This window comes from Equus caballus, chromosome 1 (assembly GCF_041296265.1).
Source record: "Equus caballus isolate H_3958 breed thoroughbred chromosome 1, TB-T2T, whole genome shotgun sequence".
Taxonomy (NCBI): Eukaryota; Metazoa; Chordata; class Mammalia; order Perissodactyla; family Equidae; genus Equus; species Equus caballus.
The window spans coordinates 99,061,461-99,080,354 of NC_091684.1; the positions used below are offsets into that span (position 1 = coordinate 99,061,461).

Here is an 18,894-nt window from a genome sequence, read left to right on the forward strand (position 1 = left end):
AGCACAAACTAGGCCCTTAAAGGACAGTAATCAGGACACCACATTCAGGAATGGCTCAACTAAAAGATGACATAATAATCATAATGATAATAGCAACAATTCCATTTGTATGGTGGTTTTCAATTATCAATCCAAGATCGATCAATCTTTACAGACATCATTTAATTCAGTATAGTCTTTTGATTGAGGAGGAATTATTATCTTTCTATACAGGTAAGAAAACCAAAGCTCAAAGAGGAGGTATAATTTATCTAAGCTCCATGGGCTAATGATATTGCCCACAATCTCCTCGTTTTGTGATCCTTTGCCCCTACTTTGGAAGTAATCTCTTTTACGCAGTGGGTGCCATCTTTAAAAATTCCCATATCCAAATTCCAAATCACAATAAATCTCAGGAAAGACTGGAATTCCATTATGTACAGCTTGGTTTGAAGATAATCACTCTGGGCAGCTGCCTTTCAGGTCAAATTTCATTGTAGGTTCTAGGAGCTGGGAGATGGCAAAGGTAGGGAAAGAGGTGGAAAGGAGATCACAGAGTCTTCATCTTCTATCTGTTTGCATTCCAAATCTTCTGCCAATTTTTCCTTTTTGTATGTGAGTTTTTCTAGGGATAACTTTGGCTGCCTATTTGGAATACTTTTCTCAAATCCCTGACTAAAATCCTTGCCTCCGCAATATGGACTCAGATACGCGAGTATGCCTTCAGTAGCATTCTTCAGAAGAGTCAACTTCCAAAAATTATGTGAATCAAGCCTCCTGCTCTCTAATTCTTCATTTTCTGCTGATTAGTTATTGTGTGAGAGCCCCGTGTTACCCAGTAGTGATACAAAACAAACAAGAACATATCCACTTGTGAATATTCAGGAGAAAGAGAATCACCACTGGAAGGGAACCAATATTTGTCGAGTGTGAAGATGGCATCTGCTTCTGTCCTGGATGCTTCATTATGTGACATCACTAACTCCTCACACACCTGTATCGTATATGTTTTACTGTCCTGACTTTCCAAAGAGCTTAAATAATTCGTTCCAAGGAATACAGCCAGAATGTCCTGTAATCATGATGAAGTGGTTGGGATAGAACCTGTAAGACTGAGTTCAGACTATCAAGGTGATTATGATCACAGGCAGTCAACCCCAGGTCTACCATTTACTACTTGAATGATGGTGGACAAGATGATCAACTTCTCTATGCTTCAGTTTCCTTGTCTATAAAATGGTAGAACAGTTAGAAATTATAGTACCTCCTTCACAGATATGCTGTGAGCATTAAATGAGATAACACAGGCAGGGTACCCAGTAACTGGCACATGGAAGGTACTCCGTAAATTCCTAGTAACTACCAAGTAGCAAAACCTCATTTGTTCTTCTACTTTCCTGATCCTACCCGACACCCTCCATGTCCATATCCTCCAGGTTTTGGTCTTGGTTTGGTTTTTGTAACTCTACCAAAAAATAAAGATATTCACTTTTCAGCACAACCAGTGAGTGCTATATCAATCATAAAATCATTTGTTTCACAGCCATTTACTTGGTCTGTCTCCACTTCTACATGGGTGGAAAAGAGAACAAGCCAAGAGATCATTTCATTATACTGCACAGGAGAAGTTAAGATGAAAGTATGGGTATCTGGTCAACCTAAAAGGAAACAATAACCTGAAATACTGATGGTCCACTGAACATTCAGTTCAGAAATAACGTCAGATGATCTCACTTCCTGGAAGATACGTTGCTCATTCCTACTAGGCATCTCAGAGGAATATCTGATCAGTAGTGAGGGGAGAAGCTAGAAAGAAATGTCACCCTTACTTGGCCCATCCTCAAGGGGAGCAATACGAAAGTGTCCCCACGTTTGGCTACACTGACTAGTTAACTTCTAGTGCTGAGGCTTGTCTGAGATTTGACATTTCCTTAAATGAGTTCCTTCTACCTAGATAAGGGGAGGAGGGGACAGAAAATGAGAGAGAGAAATTTTTATTGTTGGCCAAAGAATGAACATCTGCTTCTCCAGGTTTTGCATTCTGCCTCTGTCAAAAATGTAGCCCTCTGTGGATACACTTCTTACAGTATTTTGTAAGTGGAAAAAAATGATTGAAAGAAATTACTGGCATATTCAACTCAGCTACCCTTATGGCCCTTTCACGTACAATAGCCTAAAGTGGTTGATGTGTATATTTTGGAAAATACAATATTATTCTTTTGTGCTCAGTTGTCTCAATGTTATTCATTTTCTTTCAATTTTATTTGAGTGAAAGTTGAAATCTCCAGACTACTTTGATAGTTGTATAAAAATAGTTTTACGTTGTAGAGAATCCTTCTATCCCCACAGCATAATAGCACACTACCATTTGGGGGATACTCATTATTTGCAGGATAATAGACATAAACCCAGAAATGAACAGCATTCAATCTGAATCTGCCTGATAGAAAAATCCATAATTCACCTCTTTGACTTACTCAGGAAACAGAGCATAAGTAACAGCACCTTTTGGGTGCCCACTTTAACATTCTACTCACAAGATGGAAAGTGCAGGAATGAAGGAGATGAATGCTACTGCAGCAATGCCACGCTTACAATTGGAGGTCACTCTTACATGAAAAGATTACACTGACAGCAGTGGAAAGGAAAGATTGGAGGGCGAGACTGTAGGCTTCCAAAGAAGCCAGTTGAGGGGCACGGCAATTATTCAGGAGCTATAACTGAAAGGAACTTATAGCAAGAAGTGGAGGGAGTGTGATTGCAAAAATGATTTGGAGATAAAATGGCCACCTATTGGTTAAGAGGATTGAGGGAGAAGGAAGGGTTGAGGCTGGCGTTACAATAATAACAATAATAATAATAACAATAATAACAACCGAAGATACATCAAACAAAGGACAGAATTGGGAGAAACAATTTGGGTTGAAAGGTGCCAACATTTTGTGCCAGCTTAGGACACCCTCCAATTTACCTGTTCAAACATCCACCTTTGACTCTCTCCTCCCTAACACCCTTAGTCAAGGGTGTCATGCTCCTGTTCCTGACACATGCTCCTTGCTTGATTCTTGGTTTGGTGAATTATTTAGCCTTCCTTTTCTTACTGACCTACCTTGGCCCATGACTTGGAATACACGTTATTTTCCTGAAGTCAGACTATCGCCTACCCAGCTTCCCTAAAGTAGGACAGTGTGCATGCAGAAATATGGATTCTCCTGAATGCTCAGAGCGGGACCCTACAGGACAGAAACCATGAAGCAATCGGTAGAGGGAATCTTCAAGGACTTCTAGTTTTTTGAGTATTTTTTTTTGATGCAAAGCAAATCAAGAAATGAAGCACTATCACTTCAACTAACAGACCTTGAAGTACAGCAAGTGGCAATGTGGGAGGTGTTTTCTTTCAAAGATTTACCCATGACCATTTTTAAATATAAAGAGGTGTGTTAAAAGCTTGTACCAATTTATTTTTCTCTAGTTCTGCAATCTCACAGCAATTTGTACAAAGCCTACTCATGGGCAACATTGGGGAAAAGATGGGAAATGGTAGCCTAAAAGCATATGGGCTCTCTTTCACTCCCAAAACACCCCACACAACATATGGAAGGTGCTGGTGAAGCCTCAGACACTGTCCATGGTCCTGAAGTCCAGAGCTGGATCAGGAGTTTCCCTACTGTGAGCTCGATGAGATCTTGGAAATTAATGCTGGAGAGTCGCAGGGGAGGACAATCATGGTGGATCCTGGCAAGTACATGACCTGCAGAAACCTATGGACGCCAGGAAAAAAAAAAAGTAGCATCAGTCATAGGAATATACCTGTGACTTCTCTAGCTCCCAAATAGCTGATGGAGAGATAAGCTAGTAGTGAGTCATGTCTATACCTGAGGCTGGAACATCTGGAAGAGAAGGAAAACAAAGAGGCTTCCCCTAAGTAGAGAACTGACATCACCCTTTTGCTCCACCTTTGGAGCACAGTAGCAGAGACCTACACTTCCTACCATTCATGGCATGGCTCCAAATTAATGTATACAGAGCTCAACCTGAGTCCCAGGGAGCAGATAAAGGAAAATTCTAGCACACAAAAGAAGTCCTACAGCCAGATCCAATAAGTACAAATAAAATAATCAAGAAAGATCCTAAAAATTATAGCTTCTGAGAGTTACAGATTAATACATGAACTAAAATTTAGGAGGAAGAAATCTTGGTATGAACATGGCTGTCTATGTCGGAATGTTCCCTCTCATTCTTCTTGTAATCATAAAGAAGTAAGGATGAAAATAATACACACAACTCCATTTTCAGAGACATCAGGTGACAGTTAGAATCATGATATTCAAAAACACAAATAAGGGCCTCCGTAGGGAGCTGAGATCAAGTAGAAACCACATGGGGGAAGGCAAGAGAAGACACATAGGTCACGTGAAGAGAGGACAGAAGCAGAAAAGTCTCCAAGGGCCCAACAGAAATACCCTTCTTGAAAGTGAGAGGCTCTCTGGAGGTTCAAATAAATGTACTTCTTGTTTGGGATAAGAGATTGGAATCTCAGGAAACAGCCTTCATAAACAAAGATGAGTTCAAGATAGTATAAGAAAAAATTATCAAAAATAGCAACAAAATATATCCACCCACAAGAGAAAACGATTGCCATGAAACAGAGGAAAATATGTCCAAATATTTAACGAAGAATTAAAAAAGAATTCATGGAGTAATCACACTTATGAAGAAAAAAAAACATAGAGCATAAACGTAAAATATATGAAAGATAGTTAAGCATAGAAGAGATGACATACAAATATAAGCTGCCAAAGGTTAGGAAAGAAATTGAAGATTAAAAAAATATATATGACATGGACATAGTCCATGAAGATTAAAAAAAATATATGGCCTGGTTGCATAGTGGTTAAGCTCACGTGCTCCAATTCGGCAGCCTGGGGTTCGCAGGTTCAGATCCCAGGTGCAGACCCAGCACCACTCATCATGCCATGCTGTGGGGCAACCCATATACAAAAGAGAGGAAGATTGGGATAGATGTTAGCTCAGGGCCAATCTTCCTCACCAAAAGAAAAAGACAAAACCGATAAAACTGAAAGAGAAAAATGAGATCCTATCTGTCGATAAGTTTGGAGAAAAAGTTATTACAGGTAGAAACAAAAAATGAAATAAAAGGAAAGAGAAATAAAGAAAAAAACAAAGTGGCTTACAGAGAAAATGAGAAATGTAGAATATCAGCTAAGGCAGTTCAATATATGTAATTCAAGTCCCTGAAGAAGAAAGTCTACACAGTGAGACAGAAGAAATATTACAGACTCTATTTTTAATATGTTAAATAGTATAGATTTTTTTTTTGGAGGAAGATTAGCCCTAAGCTAACATCAAGCACCAATCCTCCTCTTTTTTGTTGAGGAAGACTGGCCCTGAGCTAACATCCATGCCCATCTTCCTCTACTTTATATGTGGGATGCTTGCCACAGCATGGTTTGATAAGCTGTGCCATGTCCACACCCAGGATCTGAACAGGCAATCCCTGGGCTGCCAAAGTGGAACACTCAAACTTAACTGCTATGCCACTGGGCTGGCCCCTAGAGTTTTTTAACAAAAAAGATGTAAAATAAAGAGGACGACTCAAAGTTCAAAGAAAGTTAGAATAAGTATCAGAAAAAATTGGTTAATATAGTCAACACTGTGAAACATATTGGTAAACGTACTAGAAGTGTTAAATGACTTGATAGTTTTTCCCTTAGTGCTCAAAACATTTTTTTCTAAATTTTTAAAAGAAAAATACCAGACTAGTAGTCTTAGATTTCTCCACATCATCCAACAACCTAGAAGATATTCCAGAAAAAAGGATGAGCCAATGATTTCATATCTCTCACTTAATCATAAAAGCACACACATGTTTGAACATGAAAAGAACCAAGTTAATACTGCCCCCTTCAATGATAAAGGACTTGAATTCATTTCTCACAGACAATGATGATGAAGTGAGTAAAAATAAGTAAACATAGAAAAGTCTAAATAACATAATTAATAATATAGATCTTATTGACATGTGCATATAATTATGGGCAAATGTGTATGTGTTTGTATGTATAAAATTAACATTTGTTCCGTAATGGAGAGTATAATTTTTATGTGTCCATGTGACAGGAACAAAAATTGAGTATAAAATAGCACACAAAATATATCAATAAAAGTGCACAGAGTGTTCTTTAATTAAAAAAATACAATAAGAAATTAACGACTAAATGAGAAAACAAAGAACTCCTCCAACTAAGAATAAAAAAAAAAGTTCCTAACTTTGTGTCAGAAAAAAATTCAGATTTTGATGACAAATTCTTTAAAAGAATGATATTGAAAATCAGAACTTTCATATAGGTAAAGCTGTACGACATGAATAAGAGTCTAAGAAAACAATTTTCTAAAGCCATTAGAGCAAGATTCAAAATCTAAATGGACGAAATAGATCAAATTGAAAAGAACAGCTTCCCTAGTCAAAAAAATCAACAGACTCAGATGTTTTCATGGGAGACTTTTCTCAAATATTTAAAGCAGATAATGCTAATATCATTTCAACTGTGTTAGAATATAAAATAAAAGGAAACTTTTCAAATTAGTCTTAAAGAAGAGTGTCTAACAGTCCTTCCAGAACCTGATCAAGATGGCACAGGAAATAAAACGACACATCAACGTCATTTAAAAATAGCACTGTAAAAACCCCACATAATATATCAGCAAATTGAAGGCAGTAGTATGTTAAAAAAAAAAAAAAAATAGATCACGTTCAAGTGATGTTAATATCAGGAAGGGATGAATGGTTCATTGTTAGATCTATTTATATAAAAGTCATATTAAGAAGCCTAAGAAGAAAAATCATATAATCATCTCAACAGATGCTAAAAAGTACATTAACATAATTAAACTACTTATATGAAAAATCAATAAAATAGTAATCAATGGTGACAACTTATTGTGGTAATCATCTCACAGTATATACGAATATCAAATCATTATGCTGTAAACCTTAAACGAACACAATGATCTATGTCTATTATATCATTAAAACTGAAAAAAAATACTGATGGATAGATACTAGCTTTTCCTGGAGTAATATATTTATGTCAGACTATAATGGTAGTATGCTTAATGTGCAACATTATAGGCATTCCTACAAAAATGAGAATAAGGAAATGATGTTCCGTCTCATCAGCATTCCTTAAAACCATATTTTAGTCAATTGGAAAAATGAAAGAAATTGGATATATAAAATTTGAAAGGAGGAGAAGAAATATCACTTACAGCAGTTAGAATTGTATGGAAAGTTTGAGAATCAACTAAAAATCACCATACAAAGTTAATATACTAAAATCAGTATTTTGCATGTAGGAAAATAACTACTATAAGATATATTAGTAAGTGATCCCATTTATAACCAGAACAAAAAGATAAAATATCTTAAAGTCAATAAAACATACATAAGAACTAGGATAGGAAAAAATTAAAATGCTACTAATTGAAACCAAAGAAATCCTGAACAAATGAGAAGTCATCTGTATAAACAAAAAATCTCCCTGTCATCTCCATGTTCTCCATAAGTTAACTTAGATATCATCATTGTCCTCATAAAATTTTCTAAGGTTTTTCCCTTTTAACAAGATAAATTTATTCTAAAGTCAATATGGCAATCATATCAAATAAATATAAGCCAGTGAAGCTCCTAAAAAAGAGCAAGGAGAGAAAATTGGTCCTCCGAGATATTAAAATGCATTATAAACTTGTTTCAAGGAACTGGTGAACTCAAAGATACATGAATCTGGAGATCAAAAGAGAAATTCCAAGAAGATCTGTGGCAGGAAGACCCTCCCCTTGAGTGTAGGTGGGACCTGTAACCATAACATGACAGAATGCCATTCCGGGATTAGATTACATTATATGGCAAAGGAGAAGGGCTGTGCAGATGTAATTAAGGTCCCTGAACAGCTGGCGTTAAATTAATCAAAAGGGATAGGATAGGGAGCTGCAAGGACCACTAGGTGCTCAGAGCAGCCCCAGGTTGACAGCCAGCAAGAAATCAGGTATGCAGTCCTATAACTTCAAGGAACTGAATTCTGCCCACAGCCACATGAGCTAGGAATAGCATGACCTAGTCTATCCCCACCCACACAATGGCTCCAAATCTAGAAAGTCCAGAAGCCAAAAAAAAAAAGATAAACTCAACTACAAAAGTCTATTTTTAAATGTTCTGTGGAAAAAGAACCGCTTAGGAAAAATCAAAAGACAACTGCAATAAACTTGAGAAATAACTTTTATTTGTAAATTACTCCAAAAAGGAGCTCATCTTTCTAATACATAAAGTGCTCCTAGAAAATAGGGAAAAGACAATGATGCAAGGGAGAAGCTATGGGCCAAGAAACAAATAGTCAATTAGGAAACAGGAATCATGAATGACTCTTAGACATCTGAGAAGAGCTCAGTCACCGTTAAAATAAGAAAAATAAATGTAAAGAGGATGGTGGTACAATTTTTCACCTATCAGATTGGCCAGAAAAAAATTCCAAAATTCTAAAATGTTGACAATGTAGTCTGTTGGTGAAACTGCAGAAAAACAGGTATTTCCCTTCATTTCTGGTACAAGAGCTGATTTGTAGAAATGCTTGGAAAACAATTTGGCACTATCCAACAAAATACACAAACATATACTCTGATACCATAAGTCTACTTCTGGGAATGCATCCTAGACATACTTGAATACATGAGAAAGAAAAATGTTATTCATTGCTGTGTTGCTTGTACAGTCATGCATCGCTTAACGACAGGGACATATTCTGAGAAATGCGTCATTAGGCGATTTCACTGTTGTGCAAACATCATAGAGTGTACTAAAGGGGAACAAACTTTGCCATCCCAAAATGCATCTCTTTAACATGAGAACTATTTTAGGCTGATGATTTTTAAGAAACAAAAGACTCAGAAAGTTTTTCTTGTTGTCCCCTCCTTAACTGGCTAAAAGAATTTAGATGAAAAAACCTGTCTCAGGAAGCAAGCCATCACCTTAGCAGAATGTGAACTGGGTGGTAGACAGAGAGGGACCTAGAAAAGCCTGTTTGTTGGGCTCTCTCTGTGTTCTTCTGTTTCTGTGTGGCCAAAGGAACACTTGTTCTCCAAACGTGTGCTCCTTTTCACCTACCTGTGACTTGCCTTCCTTGTCTTTGAGCTCCCTGACTCTCCCCACACTCAACATCTTTTGTCTTTAGCTGCGGATGGTATTTAAGGTGAAGGCTTCAGCCATTTTGCAAGTTACTTGGTTTTCTTCAATGTATACATGTTATTAAACTTTTGCTTGTTTTTCTCTTGTTAATCTATCTCATCAGATTTAATTTTAGACCAGCCAGAAGAACCGAGAAGAGTAGAGGAAAATTTCTTCCTCCCCTATAGTACTTACACAAATCTGGATGGTATAGCCTACTACGTACTTAAGCTAGATGGTACCAATCTTATGGGACCATCATCATATATGTTGTCCGTCATGGACTGAAACATCATTATGTGTTTCAGGAATGCAACAGCAAAATTTAAAACAACTAAATATCAATAAAGGAGAAAGCAGACACATTTATATGCATCTCCTATTGAGAAGTGTTAAAGTGTTTTTTCTAATTTTACTACAACAAAGAATATTACAATGACTTTAAAAATTTTATGTCATATGCCCCATCTGATGACAATATTCAAAGTATGACATGAGCCTCCAAATAAATTATAGTAGAGTCCTCTGATGAATCGGAGAGGATAAGATGGGACAGTGGCAGGTTGTGTGTCCTTCTGTGCATGTGTATGTGTATGTGTGTATGTGGGAAGGAATTTTAAAATTACTTTAGGGTTTATCTTTCCTGAGTGGGAAGGAGAACTGTAGTACCTTGATAGCGTCTTGATGGATAAAGTAGAGTACATCTTATTCCTGTCTAGTGGTAAAGAGCTATATGTTTGATTATTAATGCTAGAAAAGTGAAATAAAATGTTGAGTCTCCAAATGATTTAATTCATCCTAGATAAAATGGTGGTCAAACCTCAAGGCCACATGTTTCATCGAACACTTAATGAATAATCTTAAAAAATAGAAAGACTGTTGACACAGGTGCTTTGAGAACACATGGCAATAAGCCAGCCATTACAACCCGTTATTGAGATAATGGTAAAAGCCTCAGACTATTTACAAGTCAGATATCTTAAGGAGAAAAAGTCTAGACATATTAGGCATGTTGGGGCGAAGGTCCTTTCTTGTCAGATTTAAACTTATTCGAAATCTTGCCATCATGAAATTGAGTCCTGGCTGCTTTGTTTGCAGGAAGCTCTCTGGGGACATCCTGACTTAACCAAAATGATTTATTGTTAAATAACCCCTCACTTAAGACACTGATGTTATTTTAACTGGTTTGTGGTGTGAAATTGTATTGCTCTTTTTATGTTTGTCTTAGGAAATTGAACTTATTTATCTATCTTTAATATTTAACCTACTAACAATGACCTTACCAATCTTATTATATATGCCCCAAAATGTTTATAAAGTATATACTACATATACAAACCAGTTTGCTTCAGCAGAATTTTCTGTGATGACTAGAATGATCTCTGAATACGCATTATCCAATATGGTAGCCATTAGCCACGTATGACTCAATAAGTTAAAATGTGACTAGAGGGGGCTGAGAAATGAAGTTTTTAATTTTAATTAATTTTAATATAACTAGCTACAGTGACTGTGAGGTTGGTATGGATTCTCTTGCAATAACTTTTTATGCCTTATATAAAAGTGAGGCTTAGAAAGAAGGACCTGGCCACCCACTTCCCAAAAATCTGATATAGCACCCAAAAGTGAGAGGATGGCAACAAAAGGCCAGGTGGGCTTCCACTCTGCTATACATACAGTCGCTAGGGGCAGACTTGAATTGAAAGCACTAAAAACAACAATAATTGATACTAGCCAAATAAATGTAGGTTACAATAAAATTATCATTTAAAGTACAGCATGAGCTTTTTCTTCAGCAGAAGATTACCTTTAATGGAATTAAAAAACAGAACTCCCAAGCGATCAAGTGGGAAAAGGAAGTAAATTATAACTTGACCAAACTGAAAAAAAAAAATAATAATAGGGAAAAGGATAAAAAAAGAAACAAACAGTAAAACGTAAAACAAATAATAAAGTAAGATGGAAAGAATAAAATTACACATATTGTCACCCTCAATATAAATGGAGTCAATTTGAACATTAAAAGAGAGCTTATTAGATTTATAAAAGACTCAAGCCATAGTCTGTTTACACACACCAAAAAAAAAAAAAACCCCAAAATCCTTAATGCAAAGTGACCACCAATAGCTGCAAATAAAAGAAGACTGGGCAAAAAGATAGCAGGTCAAAGCAAAAACAAAAATTCATAATAATAATAACAGTAAGTATAACAGTAACAAAATTGTCAATACCAACGTCAGACAAGGTGAAATTTAAGCTTAAAACTACCAATCAGGATAAAGTTTTTCATTATTAGAAATAAAGTCAAACATTTACCAAAAAAAAAGGAAAGAAAACACACACATACAATAATAAAAATAGAAACTAAATGTAGAATTAAAAAAATAAAAATGCAAAGAAACTGTGAGAAAATATATAATTATAGTGGGAGGTTCTAAGTTCAGAATGGGTTAGAACTTTTTGTTGTTAGTGGCTTGGAGTCAATGCTAACTCCTAGTGTGCCTTATCTTATATCGAGCAGAGCGGAACCCTGCCTGGTCTTTCTTAGCCATCCTCTCACCTTGTGGTGCCATATCAGACAACACTCTGCTGCTGCCTCACCTAGGATTTTCATGGCCACTTTTTCTGGAAATGGGTGGGTCCTTCTTCCTAGTCTGTCTAGTGCAGAAGCTCCAGTGAAACCTGTCCACCATGGGTGACACTGCTGGTATTTAAATTTCCACTAGCATAGCTTTCAGCATCACAGCAACACACAGCCCCCACAGTATGACAACCAACAGACGAGTGGTGTGGTTCCCTGACTGGGGAAATGAACTCAAGCCTCAGTGGGGTGGTGACAGAGCTGCATGTTAACCACTAGACCCCCAGGCTGTTGTTAGGATGTAGATGAACTGAATACAAGAGCAGCAATTTGATTTTCAAACTCTAGAATGTAAATTTGGTAAACACACGGCTCTGTTCCCTTTCCTGCGACTTCTCTTCCACCTGCATTGATGCCTGGTACAGGGCAGTCCATAAGGGTCCCAAGAATAACCAACTGGCTATATAGAGCATATTATTTCCCTTAAATAGATATACATAATATATATTTTACAATATCAAAAATCTTAAATATTTGAAAATTAAGAAGGCACTAATGTATAATTTGGGGATAAATGGAAATTATAGTGCCAGAGATAGACTGGGAGAGGAACATGTCAAAAAAAATGTTCTGTGATTTTTTTTCAGAACTGTCAGTTTGATTGACATACTGAAACCCTGTTTTCAACAGATGTTAGATAGCATTGTTAAAACACAACATAAATATGTTGATAAGATGTAATATTCAAATGAATTGCTACAAGAGGTATTTTACGCATATTTCACCTCCTCCTTTTTTAATAATAGGAAAATGATCTTCAAAAGATATTTTCTTAAGTCTGGTGTATCTGGTCTCTTCCACAGGGGTTGATGTATAGCCCAAGCACGACATAATCTAGATACTGGGGAAATAAGGAAAGTGAGGAGGGAAGTGTATTCTCGATTCTCTGTGGGTGGGAACTCTCCTGTGCCCTTTGCCATCCCTCATGTTCCAGTTCACACTGGCAAGGGTCACAAAGAAGACAAAACAAAGTTGTCAAATAATTTGTAACTGCCCCAAAGGTGTCTCATCCTTCTTTTTTTACTTATTCTTTCTCAGTATATTTGAATATACTTAGAGCCAATTTCTGGGAATTTCTTACAGCCTATTCATCAATTCTTTATGGCTAGGACAAAGAAAATAAGGGATGAACGTTGTGACAAGCATATGATGAAAATACTGAGTTTTTCTGCATTCAGTTCATGAGAAAATATGAGAACTGTCTTAATAAGTTATATAGTGATTTTTTTTCATTTCTTTTGATTATGGACATTTTCAAACACACAAAAGTAAAAACAATGATATAAGAAACCCTGATATATATATCATTCACTTACCTTCAACACATATCAATAGTTTGGCTATCCTTTTCCACCATACTCCACAGATTCTTATTTATTTTTGCTCTAGTATTTTAGGGCAAATCCAAGAGTGTGCCATTTCACCCATAAATACTTCAGGCGGTATCACAGATAAAGACTTGTTTTATTAATGTAAAACCCAAATAGTAAATTCAATTATGTATTCCTCCCCAAACTGAAAATGTGTTTACATTTCTTTGTTTGTATATAACTGCCTGGCATTCTTTCATAGCCTCTGACTGAAAGTCTCATCTAGCTTATAACTTACAGTTTAGGCCAAGCCAATAATTAGAAGTCGTTTCAGTAGCATCGGGTAGCCCTTTGGTAAAATGCTCCCTTCTGCTTTTTCAGCTATAAAGGCATCCAGACATTCATCAAAGATGTGGTTATTTTTTGCATCCTCATGTAATTGGGGGATTTCCTTGGATCCATGCCACTCCTTGGATGCCATCTGATTAGAGTTTTGGATATCTTTTGTCTCCTACAGAGGTTGGCAAACTTTCCCTGCCAAGGGCCACATACTGAGTCTTTGAGGTCTTGCACGCCACATGGTCTCTGTCACAACTACTCAGTTCTGACATTGTAACATCAAAGCAGCCAGGGACAGTACATAAACGAATGAGCGTGACTGTGTTCCAATAAAAAATTATTTACAAAAATAGGTGGAGAGTCGGATTTGGAGCCCTGAACCTTGCTCCTTTTAAAACATGCTGGCCTCCTTGCTATAGCCTGTGGGTGGTGTGCTCGTGGATGTCACGTACAGCACATCCTGTGAACCAGACGCCATACATCAAATTCTGGCTCTCCATTTATCATCTGTGTGATGCTGAAAAAGTTACCTAACCTTTCTGTGCTCAATTCCCTCATTTGTAAATTGGAGATTATAGAAGTATTTACTTCATAGCGCATGAATAAGGATGAAGTTACTAAATTCATGTAGAAAGCTTAGAGTAGCACTCAATAAATGGCAGCTATTACTTAGATTAAGATGATCCTGGGGAGTGTCAGCCCTCTATTCATCAACTCAGCCACCAGTTAAATCCTACTTGACTGCAGAGCTTTGAGTTTTTGCCAGATCCTTTATCCAGAAACTGGTCCATTGGTTTCAACCCAGTCTCCACAGTGGGCTGCTTCCCTTTGGCCACATGGCATGCCACTGGCTTTCAACCCACCTCAAGGCTCATCGCTCTGATCCACTTTGGCAACTTCAAGGTAACGGTGCTCAGGTCATTCTGGGCAGACTGCTGTGCAGTCTCCTTGAGAAGTCCACCTCAACCCTGTCTTATCTAAGGCCTCTCCCACCACCCCAATGGACGGCTCATATGAGAAGACCATCCACATTTCTCTCTTTCTCTCTCACACTCTCTGTAGATTTCCTTCTCACAGCATCCTAATACTAGAGTAAAAATAAATTTGTCTTTTATTTTCACTACACAATATCCTTAGGGTTAGTCTTTCTACCATAGGTAGTGGCATTCTGTCTACACCATAGAATTACTCTGTGGTTTTGGTATGCTGAAAGGAACTTCACCAGCAGAATTGGAAGGGCACTGATCACACATCCTGGCTGCCAAGGTTTACTATCCTTTTGCATAAGCTAATGATAACTGTCAAAAACTAAATACAAACGAGACTTTTTCTTTATATTCCTTCTTTTTTTTGATGGGGAGGAAGATTGGCCCTGAGCTAACATCTGTTGCCGATCTTCCTGTTTTTGTTCGAGGAATATTGTTACTGAGCTAATATATGTGTCAATCTTCCTCTGTTTTGTATGTGGGATGGTGCCACAGCATGGTGTGATGAGCAGTGTGTAGGTCTATGCCTGGGATCTGAACACCCCTGGTCTGCCAAAGCAGAGCGAGTGGACTTCTTAACCACTGTGCAACCGGGCTGGCCCATCTTCATATTCCTTCCTAACGGATCTTAACCCCATTCTAAAAATGTTGCCAAGAGTAGACAAATATGAAAATTCACGAAGGAATTTTGTTAAATCATAAATATTAAACATGTTATATATGAAAATGAACTCATATTCAATAGACTTTAAACACCATATATTAAGATAGTTACGATCCAGTCGGCTTTAAAAAATAAGCATCAACCTACTAACACATTAATTTTAGATGGTTAAAAAATAGATCTGGGGAATAGATTCCAGATTTTTTTCTTAATTTAAAATCGTATTAATGTATATATTGGCTCAACATTTGCCAGACTATGATCTCCTCGATGAAAAGAAACAAAACAATATATACAATAAAAACTTCAATATCATACATTAACATATAAAATATAATAAACAGCATATGTTTTAATATATGTTATAACAACATATATTTATATAATCCAATGCACTACATATGTATCTATACACACACACACACACACACACATGCATATCACAAAGCGTTCCACGTGCAGTATTTCAGTAAACTGAAAGGTCAGAAAGTTTTAGGGACTTTCTTATGGGTGACTTTAGTCCAAATAAGGGGAGCTACTCTTGGTCAGCCTGCATTTTCTTTTCTGCTAGCAGAAAAACATGTCAAAAATTCCTCTTGTTTTCACAATGTTATCCTCCACAGTGATATTTAAGCAATATTGGAATTTACCTTCTGCCCTGATCTTGACCATCAGCTTCCTCAGCTCCCACTCTTCAAGTCCTGCTGAATTTACCCTCTAAGAACAGCTCACATCGCCTGCTTTCCTCCATCACCATTACCCTAGCGATGAACATGTCCCATCTAAAGCAGGGCAGTTCTCCCAGCCTGGTCTACCCGCATCCACTGAGAAAGCCCTGAATCCAGTCTCTACACGGTGGGTGGAATGGTATTTCCCAATACAAAAGTGATTACCTCGCCTCACCCTCTCTCTTCCTCTCTCAACTGCAGCCACAATGACTTTCCATTAACCCCTCTCCCTCCAAAAACAAGACATACTCACAGTCATCCTTCTAGTTGGAATGCCCCTCCTCCCACCTTTCAACAAGCTCCTCATGCTCATCCATCAGATATCAGGTCAATGATGACTTCCTCAGGAAAGCCTGGCCTCACCTTGGTGATTAGGGAAAAGCTGCTATTATATGCACCGATTGCACCAAGATCTCCTCTTCACAGCACTTACTACAGTGATAATTTTATATTTACCTATGGAAATATTTGAGGTAATTACTTAAGCTCCTCAAAGACAGGTGTTTTGTTTTTTCCTGATTCTGTTCACCTTTGGGTTCCCAGAGCTCAGCACTGCACCTGTCACATAGGAAATTCAATAAATATTTGTTGAATTAGTGAATACATTTGGAGAGAAAAATAAATATCAAGATATTCTACGGGGGCTGGCCTGGTGGCGCAGCGGTTAAGTATGCACATTCCACTTCGGCGGCCCAGAGTTCGCTGGTTCGCATCCCAGGTGCGGACATGGCACCACTTGGCAATAGCCATGCTGTGGTAGGCATCACACATATAAAGTAGAGGAAGATGGGTATGGAGTCTTCCTCAGCGAAAAGAGGAGGATTGGCAGTAGTTAGCTCAGGGCTAATCTTCCTCAAAAAAAAAAAAAACAGATATTCTACGGACTGGTAGAGGATGCTGAGAATATATAAATAATAGAAATATGAGAACTGACTTCTCCAAAGTAAGGTCAGAGTTTAAAATAGCATACTGAATCTTCCTGAACAAAATCCTGTGTATGATGATAATTGGAGAGTGCTTTAAGGTTTCAGAGGAAAGAGTTTTTCTTTTCTCTCTCCTATAAGACATTTTTGGAGGGTCCATTAGGGAACTAGGTTGGAGATGCCCATGGCCCAGCTCTGAGGCTATGACAGTGAGATTCCTTAAGATTCTGTTAGTTAAACTTATTTATGACTCCTCTCCACGTCACCCAGGATCCCAGAGGCTCTTGTCTATTAAAAATGTACCTTTGATAACTAAAACAGACTTCATCGAGGTCACACAGTTAGAGAATTTCACACTAAGCTCATGGTTCATTCCCTACAACATACCTGCCACTCTTGAAGCTTATAGCTGGCAACCAACCAATTCTATTCCAGCGCAATCATCAATCTTTGTTCTTTTCCATAGAGCCCCATCTACATTTTAAACAAAACTAGTCATAATTATTTTTGTTTTAGGAATTCAACTGTTGATAGTCAACATTGCAGTAGTTCAACTCTCATAAGTTTGGGAAGGATTAGTCCTATTTTTAGTGAAATAAAATAGACCATGGTCTTGTGTATCTAAAAAGAATGAGATTTACCATTACTCACAAACAGGCTGGACATAGAAACATTTTCTTACATTAGTCAGAGGATGGCACATGAACCTCATGTTTAAATTGTATCATCTAAATTTCTCCTCAGGGCTTCTCTATTTATTTGCACATCTTACTTAAATTCATCAGGAATTTATATATTTATCTCTCATTGTTTCCTAAAACACATGGCTATGAACTTACCCTGTTCAGGAATTGTAACAAAACAAAACAAAACAAAACAAACAAACAATAAAACAGAACAAAAAGCCAGAAGGGAAGAAATAGAACCACAACCACTGTTGGTTGGTCTAGAGCTGCTATCCTCAGATATTTGCATTTCTCAAGCACATGAACCATCAGATATTATACATGACAAATTCAGATATTCTAGGAGTGAAAAATAAAGGAATAGAAGTAGGCAGGAAAAACCACAGGAGAACCTAAGGAAATGTTTAAGCTTCAGTTTGAGGAAAAATCACGTGATGAAGCAGGAACCTGGGACAGAACAGGAATATTGATGCAGATTTTAAATTTTCATGGTCTTTATAAATGACAAGCCAGAGGGATTAAATAATCCTCAAGAATGACTGAAGAAGTGTTATAGCACAATATGAATGTGGCATATGCGTGTATGTGTTAACACGCAAACATACAAAAATACGTTCACTCCATGACTAGAGCAATATTACAATACACCTTTGTAAAAAATATCTAATATTTCCTACTCACTCTAGAAATTACTCTAGAAATGACAGACCCAATATTTTCCACTCATCAAAAAAAAAGCTTTATCCATCCTGTATCAATCTAAGGTTAATTTTATTTGTGGTTAAATAAACTGGCCACTTTGAAGAGGGTTTGAAATACGAACTGAGTTTAGTGGGGAATGAAATGATCAAAGAATGGTTTCTGTCATAGGAGACAATGACTTAAAGTAGAAGACACGTCCAGGGCCTTGATGCCATTCTCTTTTTGGACGAATCCCATGGAGCTGAGGTAGACAATGGGGTCGGACACTTCTTGTCCTTGGTGAGAAGTGAGGCAGAACATATGCTGGGAGGATGCCAAAGGCCAAAACCAGAGTGGCAATTTCAGACTAGCCCATCCGTCAGAGGGCTAAGAAGAGAAAGGAGGTCAAAAGTGAGAGAGTAAAAACCAGTTTGCCAAACTATGCTTCACAAAGGTAAGTTTGTAGGAGGTCTAGAGAAATTCCAGAAAGAGAGGATGTTTCTCTAATTTTCCAATGTGCTTTCAGGACAGGCCCAAGTAATTATGACACCTTAAAAGGCTAAAGAAGATACACATCAAGATATATTTATTTACGTTTAGTCCAAGATAGATTTAAGGCAGTTTTTAAAAAGTCATAAGCTTTAAAAAGATATATAAATTAAAGGTGGGATAAGAAACGAAGGAAAACCAGTTGGCCAAATCTAAGAAAGCATATCATA

General features: G+C 37.3%; 1 protein-coding gene across 14 annotated transcripts in view; it reads right to left on the reverse strand.

Moving 5' to 3' along the window:
• The window catches only part of NRG3 (neuregulin 3), a 1,011,269-nt gene that overhangs the window by 603,488 nt on the left and 388,887 nt on the right, over nt 1-18,894 (reverse strand). The window lies entirely within an intron of this gene.